Source organism: Anthonomus grandis, chromosome 2 (assembly GCF_022605725.1).
Source record: "Anthonomus grandis grandis chromosome 2, icAntGran1.3, whole genome shotgun sequence".
Taxonomy (NCBI): Eukaryota; Metazoa; Arthropoda; class Insecta; order Coleoptera; family Curculionidae; genus Anthonomus; species Anthonomus grandis.
Window position 1 is genome coordinate 17,933,587 of NC_065547.1, and position 10,888 is coordinate 17,944,474.

The 10,888-nt window shown below is 30.3% G+C and overlaps 1 long non-coding RNA gene across 1 annotated transcript; it reads right to left on the reverse strand.

Annotated features, from left to right (window-relative positions):
- Positions 1-8,796: 8,796 nt before the first annotated feature.
- Positions 8,797-10,145, reverse strand: LOC126750439 (uncharacterized). The gene is made up of 3 exons (XR_007665726.1): positions 9,461-10,145; positions 9,260-9,402; positions 8,797-9,005 (listed from the first exon to the last, which is right to left on the reverse strand). It is a non-coding gene; the product is annotated as an uncharacterized LOC126750439 (long non-coding RNA).
- Positions 10,146-10,888: the final 743 nt, after the last annotated feature.

Consider the following 10,888-nt stretch of genomic DNA (forward strand, 5'->3'; position numbering starts at 1 on the left):
TCGCCCGTGTCCGCTTAAAATAAGACCCTTTTTATAATCGAAATTTAACTACTAAAACCGATTGGAATCGGTCCAGAATTGATGTTAAACTGTTCCTAAGGCTTTATACTATTTTTCCATGTTCAAATCATAAGGTAAAAACTTTTTTTTATACCCTAAAACATCGTCTGAAAATGGTCGATTTTGACGTCTACGGGCGATTTTAATGCCGACTTTTACCGCAGTTTTGATGACATCAGTGACATGACGTCAACGTGAATGAATCGGCTCGGTCTTGCTTCTTATTTTCATTGATTAAATACTTAAATTAGCTCAGAATTTCCCCAAATCGGTATGGAATAATTCTAGAGACTCTGGAGAATCCGATTATGTGCATATCTTTTCCCAAGTCGCCTTCCTTTAGCTGTGATCATTCGACAAAGTTGTAAAGTTTTAGAATTTACCGTGTTTTCATGGGACGGAAGGACTCATACATGGCATTTTGGGTGCGGGAGTGTTGGTTTAATGTGGACTATTTATTTATTTTAACACAAAATCTAACTGTGGACTGTGGATCATTGTTATTATTTGAATTGTGAAGAAAACGCAAGCGTTAAAGGTAGGCCTTAATGTAATATGAGCTTCAATGACAACCTAACCTCTACATGTATTATGTAAATAAATAACAAGACCAAAAGGAGAAAATATTGAACTTATAAGTTGGAATAAGGTCCAAAATGTTTAAGATTGGCAAATTTCCGATTAACTAAACGCTGTAAATGTTATATTACACCTTGCATATAAGCATATAATCAGTTTTCACACAAAAGGTGTGTAACCTTAAAAGAGTAAGGAAATTCAACTACAGTTATGTGTCCCTAGTAAAATATGAATAACAAATAGATATCTGTATGGTCTAACAATTAGCGTCCATGCAAGGGTATCTTAATGGTTTTGCTCATGACTGGCAGCAGGCCACTTAGTCTGAATGCTCAGGTCAGCGAGATGCCAGGCTTTAAAACATCTAAGAGGATAATCGAAGCAGTAGATAGCATCCAGTTGTGGCACTATCGCAGGGGAGGAATGCAGATTCTGGCAGCTAGATGTTTCAAGTGTTGAGTTGATGATAAGGTGGAAGATGGTAGTGAAAAGAAGCAGAAAAAGCCAGTCCAAAACTGGAGAGACTTTTTTTTATCTTATTGTTGTTGTTCTATATTCTATATTATTTAGATACCAAAGATAGTTTCCTTACAGAGAAGTATTTATATATCATATAGTTTAGTACATATTAAACATCATATTAGTGATTACTCCACACACAAAATTGTACAATTTTCATTTTACGAGAAATAGAGAACATATATATACAAATTTTTATAGGATACACAAGGTTAAGTGTTGGGTTTCCTTCTTTGCTCCCAAACTCTATAATGCTCTCCCTGCTACCATTAAACTGTTACCTACCAAGTTTTTTACTGCAATATAAATTTACTATAAAACAATATCTATTGAAAAAATGTTTTTTCTCAATACAAGAATTTCTAAATGATGATTTCTCATATATGTAATTATAATCTAAAACTTTTAGGCTTTAAATTCTTTGATTAATAATAATATTAAGAAGTGTAAAGATTTTCTCTGCGACATATGTGAGCACCTTTGTGTATATGGCATTAACAATTTATGTTTATGTTTAAATTAGGTGTAAGAACAGCTGTTTTTGTTAAATCTCTCTTTTCTATCACATAAAGTGATATGTAAGTGTAACATAAGTTCATGAAATAAAGATGATTTTACTTAATTATTTAACTGTGTTCATTATTTATTTTTCCTACCTAAAAGATTGAAATAATATAGCGGGTTGGGTTGGGTTAGAAGGGCAGAAACACTTACAAACTTACTGGGTTTTCATGTAAACATTACAGCTGTGTGGTGTTAGAGTCTGATAATGATGAGTGAACTCATCGAAACACATAAACTTGGAATATTTAAGAGAATTGGGTAAGTATTCATGTTCTTTTTCTACTGAAAAGTAAAATTGTAAAATAGCTAATCTAACAAAAATATTATAAATGATTTAACATATTTATTTGACCGAGAGCATTATGAGAAATTAAAAGATAATTGTAAGTGTGCTTCAAGGGTTAGTCCTTGGATTTTTTGTCTTCCCTTTCAGCTAGCATACCAACTTGACAACCAGATATGTTTGCTGTTCTGTAAGACATTGTAACTTATTAATGACCTAAGTACATATCTTAAAAGACTTTCTAAATAAATTAAAAACATTGATTTAACAAGATGTATTAAAATTAAGCAAAAGAATAAACCAGTTCTTAAGTTAAGTATGTAAAAATATTCAGGTATAAATACTGTCTATGAAATATTTTTGATTAACTGTATGTACAAATTTAAACTGCTCGCCACATATAAACAGTAGCTCTTAGAAAACTGTTCTAATAATATCTGCTTTATATGAGAGTAAAGATTGTTTGCCTAAAAAGTGTAAATTTTAATTGTATGTTTTGAAATGTAAACTATTTATTATAGACATTTTGATGAAAATTAAAGATATGTATAAAATGGATAATAACTGTATGCTAATGACTGCAAAGTAATATAGAGCAAATTTGGTTTATGCCTTAAGGTATGGAATCTTGAATGAAACTCAACCTTTATTATAGATAATTTTTCTCTTTAATTATTAAAAGTAAATAACTGTATAACAAAACTTGATAAAACAATAAACAGGTTATGGAATATAAACATGAAATAAGTTTTATTTTCTACCCAACAATAGGGTTTTTAGCTCCAATTGAAAGATTCTTGTGCCTTTTTGCCTATTCAAGATTTGAAACAAATAAAGTATATATAATTACATATGTATATTTCATTCAAATAACATTAAGTATATAAATTATAAATGCATCCAACTTCTGGTGAAAAAATCCAGTATTAAGTGAAACTTCATTGAAATGTTGCTCCGTTCCACAACAAAAAAGTTGATTGTCTACTGTTTGTGTCACAGTTCAGTTGTTATATTCCTGTTTACTTCTAATTTTTATTTCCTTCCTCATATGATTGCACCTACTCCATCAAACACATTTCATGATCTCTGGGGAATCCTAACATACTTCATGTAACTTATTTATTTCTGGTTGTGTAGTCTAATAAACAGTAAAGACAGGCAGTTCTTCCTGGTTTCCCGATCTCATCAATATGGTAGAATCTCAATGATTTCTTGATGGATGTCCTTAAGTACATGGTCTGAGCCCCATCAAACACATTTCATGATATCTGCGGAATCCTAACATACTTCAATTAGCTTATTTATTCCTGGTTGTGTGGTATACTAATCAGCAGTTAAAACATGCAATTCCTCCTGGTTTACAACTAATGGGTCCCACAGCCCTTGAATTGTTGACCAGGATGAAAACAAATCATACTGTGTAATCATTCTAGGTACACAAAAGTTCACACAGGCAAAATATATGTAAACTTGAATGAAGTTATGAGATTTTTACCAGTCTTATTTAGCAAAGTTATGGTTTTTTTCATACTTATTTCCACAATACAAGCTGAATATACATATTTATATAAAACTTCTAAAATACATATAGGTTTGCATCTTCATTCTTCATACACATAAGCTACGTCCGATCGTGTTTAGCGACCGAAATCCAGAACGCAGCATATGCCGGTTGTCAACAACAACATTATAGTCCGCGCTCCATGTTATTTAATCAAAATAATGCCTGTTTCACACGCCTTTACTCAAGCTGCGTATCGGATGCGTTTTGGTAGATCCGTTTACGCTTTGAAAGGTTACGCTTGAGACGTTCTATTTTGATTTTGCTTTATTTACAAATGAGAATATTTTATTTATGTGATTGATTTATTGTTTAAAATATGTATAGACGCCGTTAATAATTATATAAATGCATTATTAGACTTTTCCCCCTATATTGTAGTTTTTTACTTATATAAATTTAATCAATTAATAAATTTCAAAACAACTTTCTCTGTCGGTGCCGAAGAAGTGGATACAATGTTTAAATAATTAGTGGTGTCATTAGCTTTATTTAAGTCAGAATTTGGTGACACTTCAAAGCTAGAAGAAAGATACTGTAGGTATATCTTGATGGGTAGATTAAAATAATCTTTAAACAATTCATATGCGCAAGGTGATATAATATATAATATAAAAGTCATTATTATAGTTGATGGGTAATAACGTTTTTGCTTTAAAATAAGTAAAGTTATTTGATCTATTAAAAGTATTACTCGATTACAAATGTTACTATCTTTTTCATCCTCCAAGTTGTGTGAAATCTGAATTTTGGTGAATGATAAAACTTTTCTAGAGATGAAGATTATGGTTTTTTAAGCTCACAATAATCAGAAGATATATAATTATACCTAGTTAATAGATTTTTGAGTGGAGACCCACCTACTTAATTTTAATTCGAAAGGTAAAATCCATTTTAGATCATTTTGGAACAACTCCATTTTTTTTAAAAAGACTTTAACATATAGGTCGCTATCTATTGATATTTGATTAATAATATTTTTACGAGCATCATTCAAGGTTAAAGTATAGAAATATAGTTTTGTATCTCCAAAAATGTTTACATTACACAGGTCAGATATTAGAATTTTGTGGGAATAATTACTCATAAGATCTTAAAAATTTCTTATGAAATTAAGTTGCCCAAAGGCTTCATTGGCAAGTTCATTACTTTTTTGTTCACTATTTCTTTCGTCTGGACTTTCTCTAGGAAGAGGCACTGTTTTTGTTAAATATGCAGGTAAATTTGGAAAAATTTGAGGCACTGCAGAGCAAACTAATTTTGCTTTAACTCTAATCTTAGTGAGTGTGCCATCAGGTAAAAGATAATCATCTTTACGGATAATATCATTCCGGTCAAGATACTTGGGACAAACCACAGAATATTGAGTAGGAGCCCAATTATCTCTAGGTATGGCTTTTAAACATTTAATTTTAAGTTGTTCATCTTTGGGGAAGCCAAAAACAGAAATACTTGCCGCCCCTGCTTTTAAACTACTTTTGTAATTAGATTTACATCCAGGAACAGAGCAGGGACTTGGCATGTTCAAAGGATTCGAATGAAATTTTTTTATGTATTTAACAACTTTTGTGCTATTGATCCGATTGGGATGAAATTTGGTATTTAGAGTTTATTTAGGATGCAAATAATAAATTTTGACAGATAATTGAAATTTGAGGTTCAGGTCACGTGACACCGTAACTCTTTTGCTATTGATCCGATTGCGTTGAAATTTGCTATTTAGAGTTTATTAAGGATGCAATTAATATACGTTGACAGATATTTGACATATAATAACACATTATATTGACACACAACGCGACTATATAACACATTATGGTTCTTTGAAGCATGATACCCCAACAACTGGTCCTCTCTTTCCTTGGCATAGAAACGTTGGCACTTTCGACTGACCAGACTTAAGTACACCTGACAATTTGTGATTTTTTTAAAGAAATCCTCTAAGGCCATCACTGACAGGACCTAAAGGTTCCAAACTGGTCCCCACGGACCAAAAGTATAGGAGCGAAGCGACTATACTTGTTACTAGGTATCTTTTTATAGTTTTAAGTATAGTTGTAACAAATGGTAATTGAGAAGTGTCGCTTAAAACTTAAGATGTGGCCTATTTTCTATTTCTATTAACATCCTCACTCAAAACCCCTTACTTTACAGATCTGACTACGCTGAACAATTTTTCAGATATTGAATCACATGACAAAATGGGTTACTTTTTACAAAAAATTATTGATCAAGTTATATTACCATAGGTATTAAGTCTTTTGAATTATTTCAATTAATCTTTATAATATTTACGTGAAACCTGCTTATATCTTAAAATTTGTTCCACATATTTTTTAAATATTAGTTTTTTGTTAATTAAGTGCAACAGGCTTTTTATTTAAAAACTTGATCCTCTTGAACACAAAATGGAGAAAACATGTTTGTTGTTGAAACTATAACTTGTATTAAACTTTGTTGGTAATTTTGTAAAAATAGCTTTTTATATATATTTTTGTATTAATTTTTGTCTCAAAAACTTATTTAAGTAAGTAATAATTTTTTTATAAAACTTAACTTAGAAATTTCAATGTCTTCACCCTTAAGTAGATCACTCATCACTTGACCCACCTAAATGACACTACTGTGTTGTATGTTAAAAAAAAATAATAAAAACATAGTTGGCGGCATCATCCCATGTCTTAAAGAAATATCCAACACGGCCGCGTAACCGGAGATTCCAGCGTCGCTGAAAACCTGTCTCAAAGAAGCCAAAAGCCAAGTCTACGCAGCTAAAATAAATCGTTCCTAGATTTGACGCTTCGCGGCAGCACCACACGGTGCACGAAACTGAACGGCAATTCGATAGCATACCTTAAAATACAAATATGCCCAGCCAATCAGAGAAATTGAGAGTGGAGCAGCACTGCTGATCCTTTCGTGAAAGTTCGTACGTCAAATTTCGTTGCCGATTAGCTACGGAAATTGAAAATCAAGGCATTGGTTTTGTTTAACTTAACCTATATTGCAGATTTTATTTGCTTTGCTTGCTTCCTAATAATTGATTTAATTATCAACAATTATATCAACTTTACGACTATTTGAGTGAAAATTCATAGTGTATAGTGTTGAGTGTTTACACCATTATCTATACAATCCATATCTGTGCTGGTTTTGGGCTCAAAAACAAACAATTTAGCGTTTGAGTTTCATTACCTTTCAATAAACTTGCCAGTGTTTCTTAGTGCATAATTTCCTTCCACTTAAACCAATATTTGCACTTATCTGTTGTCTGTTATAGACAATTATGGCCTCACTAAAACCGATTCCAAGCGATCTATCGGTTTTAACCGCGGTTAAGCCCTTGGTTCACCTTGAACAGTCCCTAGTCCCTTTATAACATATAACCAATCGTGTCCGCTTGGACGTGTTTGGTAATACCCCAGACGCCAATAATATTATATGTATTTAGTTCTTAAACATAAATATGAAAAAAGAAAATTTATTAGCCATAATAAATTTTGTGTCATTTTTAAAAAGGAAATAATTTGTTGTTTGTTTTTATTTTTTCCCGCACTTATTTCAATATCTTTGAGATTTGACGTTTAGAAAACAGCTCCGGACGTGGGTAATTACTGTTCCAAATTGATGACGTATAAAGGGCTAATTCTAATTGGTCACGTCACGTATCTCAAGCGGTTATACTGTCTAGTCTGTGTTTGGTTAATACCACTTAGGAACGAACGGTAATTACCGATAGTCCGCTTGGAATCGGTTTAAGGTAAGATACATATAATTTTTTTAGTTCTAATTTGAATAATTATTTATTTTGCAGTCAACAAAATGCAATCTGTGAAGTTTGTGATAAGGAATTTTCAAGCACATCTACCAGAAACAGGCATTGGAAAAAGTTTTACCCTGAATTTGTTGGGAAGGAACAAATAAAACACATTATATGTCCAATGTGTACTAATGATATCCAGACATTTTCATATTTTAACTGTTTAAACAAACATTTGCTTGATATTCACCATATAACTGTCAAAGAATCAATTTTAAATTTTAGGAATTTTGAAGAATTCACACCTTGGAGGGCACAAGATAATAGGGAAGTAGATTATGCTTGTCAGACCCGAAACAAGTTTAAGAATGGGGAAGAACACATATTTTACAATTGCAACAGGAGTGATATCAGAGGTTGTACAAAGTCTTAGTTATCATTATCAAACATACATAAGTATGTTTTGTTGTGTTTACTTTTAGGATCTTAGAACATTGAAAGGCTAGAAGTAGCATGCCGTGGAACTATGGACAGGTTTGTTTGCTTGTAACATCTCTGATGCAATGATGCCAAATGCTTATAGATAAATGGCAAAAATCACTTTATAATATCATAAAAATTTTCAGTTGTTTCCGAAGGCTCCAAACAATACTACTGCTCCCCTTTAATAAAATATCAAGCATTTTTTTAAAATAAATTTGATAAAATACTCTATATCGAAGTCAATATTAACTTTAATAAATGAAAATAAAGTACGAAAAAATGAGAAAACGGTAATGGCATCGCAACGTCGCTCGATCGCATTGTTGATGCCACTGATACAAGCACTCTCTACCAGTGACGTCGTCAACAAATATTTACCTGATAAATTTTTATTAATTAGTAAGTAATATTACCATTTATGAGCTATTTATGTGTTTTTTTAACGGACTTCGTTAGAGGAAGGTCCTAATAAAAGGCACCATTTTTGTCAAAGCATTTTTATGGAAATTAAATATTTTATTAATATAATATTATAGATTTCTTAATAAATCATGTTTTAAGACACAAATTATTAACATTTTGCAAAATTTTATTGTTATTATTATATGGGACAAAACTCAGTTTTACATCACTTACTTTATATCACATAATATATACTTCTATGGTGCTGACTTTTTCAAAGACAGTATTGATTCAGCGGAAAGAGTTAAAACTACAAGGATGGTAAAATTGTGAAGGAGTTGCAAGTTTTTTATAGGTTATAAGATTTTTATTATGAGTATTTAGCCTGTACAATGGTTTTGAGACATTTAACAGTGACCTATATAATACCCAATACCAAATATTATATCATATTAATTTATACTAAAAAACAAAGCTTACCTAAGAATAAAGACTATGTACAATAGATTAGATTAGTTTATTAGTAGTAATATACAAACAAGTACTTTTACAAGTCAAATAAAATATGTAGTATGTTGGGCTTTTTCGAAAATCATGTTATTATTTCTTAAGTATTTTAATAATGACTTGAGACATTTAATTTAATTTTTTTGGGGCAAATTTGTTTTTTGCAATCTTCGAATTTTAATTTTTTGTTCTTTATTTTTTTCCATAATTTTGTAACAAGTGATTTAGTTTTTGAAACGGTGGAATCATTAGTGCTTAGGTCCTCAGGATATCATTTTGATTTTACCCTAGAATAATATACATAAAAATATAGTACTACCAAAATTAAAAAGAAAAAATTAGAAAAATGTATTATAATAATCCAATTGATCAATAAAATGTATGTTATTATAAAGAATCTTTGTAATATCAGACATTTGATTAATTGCATTTAATTAAACAAATATAACACAATAAAATACTATATCACTTTTAAATAAGATATATAGAATAGGATGATACATGGCATAAAACTAGTAGTCTATTTTGAGTGTATTTTTACCTTTTCCTTGGCAGAGTCAGGGAATGTGTAGCAGTTAACAAAAACGGCTTGGATGAGAAATAGTAATTATTGACCTAGACCCCACAGTTACTGTAGAACTATTAATCTCAGATGCAGTTATTGTTGATGATGAATGATCAGATCTGTAATTATACAAAATTTGGTGTATCAAGAATATAAATCTATTTTAATTATCCATACTTGTCTATATTAGCTTCACTGTTTGTACTATATACCATTTTGGAAGCTAAAGAAGTTTTTGCACTCTTCAGGAAAGCTACCCCTGCAGCTTTGAAGGGTAAATCACTTGGTAAATTAACTGAATTATCGGCTGCTGTGTTTTTAACCAGTGCATCAGAAATCCTAGTAAAAAAATAGTTTTACATACATACCTAATTTAATAAGTATTAGGTATAAATAAAGCTTATATGAGTAACACTAATCCTTTTTGTGACGATTTTTTTATACTAGAAAAATATATTTAAAAAAAAATTACATTTGAGGTAGAGCTGATTTTGTTAATAAAGTCTGGCTACTGATAATATTATCTTCCTTATATAAGAAATCACTTCTAAGGATGTGATCTGAACAAACAAATATGTTCTGTTTAATTGTGTTGATTTCCATTAATGAAATCCATTGTTCCCTTTGGGCATATATTAGGCAATCTATGATAAGTATTTGATATTTAATCAAAAAGCAAAAAAAATTACAGTAATGAATTAATATGTGGTGCCAATTACTATATATATTATTGTAAGTTGCAATGTGGTAAAACAAAAAAAAAAATTATCGACCAAATTTTAGGGAAAGACAAAATTAACTTTATACGTAGATATCAATATCTAAATAAATTTCAAAATTCTTTAAAGGCAATAAAAAATTAGTAATTTCATCTATCTACCTAATGTCTATATTAAAAAAACATAACTATACATAGATAGGTACATGGGTATTAGGTATGCCTTATTTCTGCCAAAACAACAAAAAAAAACATAAAATCCTGTAATAAAACCAGGGACAAAATTCTAGTTTTATATTTTTTATAGCCTATTGATAGATTAATATGTTCAAAAAAATATTTAGATTTAAAAATATAAATATTTTGGTATTTTACGCACACTTTCACATTCAAGTTTTTATTAGGTTTATCTATAAGATCCCCTATTCTACGTTTATGATGATGGTTACCCCATGATGTGATGTTATGAAAGTATCGGTACTTACTTGTGAAAAGATCGGCTTAAATCACCTTTTTATCATGAAGCGGCACAAACGACACAAGTTTTTCCCATCCTAGCAATTTAAAAAAAACACTAAAATGTGGCCTTTTTCCTTTTGAAACCGAAAATTAAAGAAAATACACGAATCCCGAAAATAAACAAAAAGCCGTTTGACAGATGACACTACGCGTATGGCTCAGGCGCTTAAGCTCCGGTGTTGTCGCTCCAAATTTCTTAGAAGCAGTTTTAGGGATAAGAAAGTTAATAATTTTGTTTTTTTTTTTGCTTAAGGATATTATATTTATTCTTAAAATAGGTTAATTGTAGTATTTATACTTTTTATTATAAATTTTCCTATAAAATACAACACAAATAAGTTAAATTAACGTTATAATGGTTGTTAAAA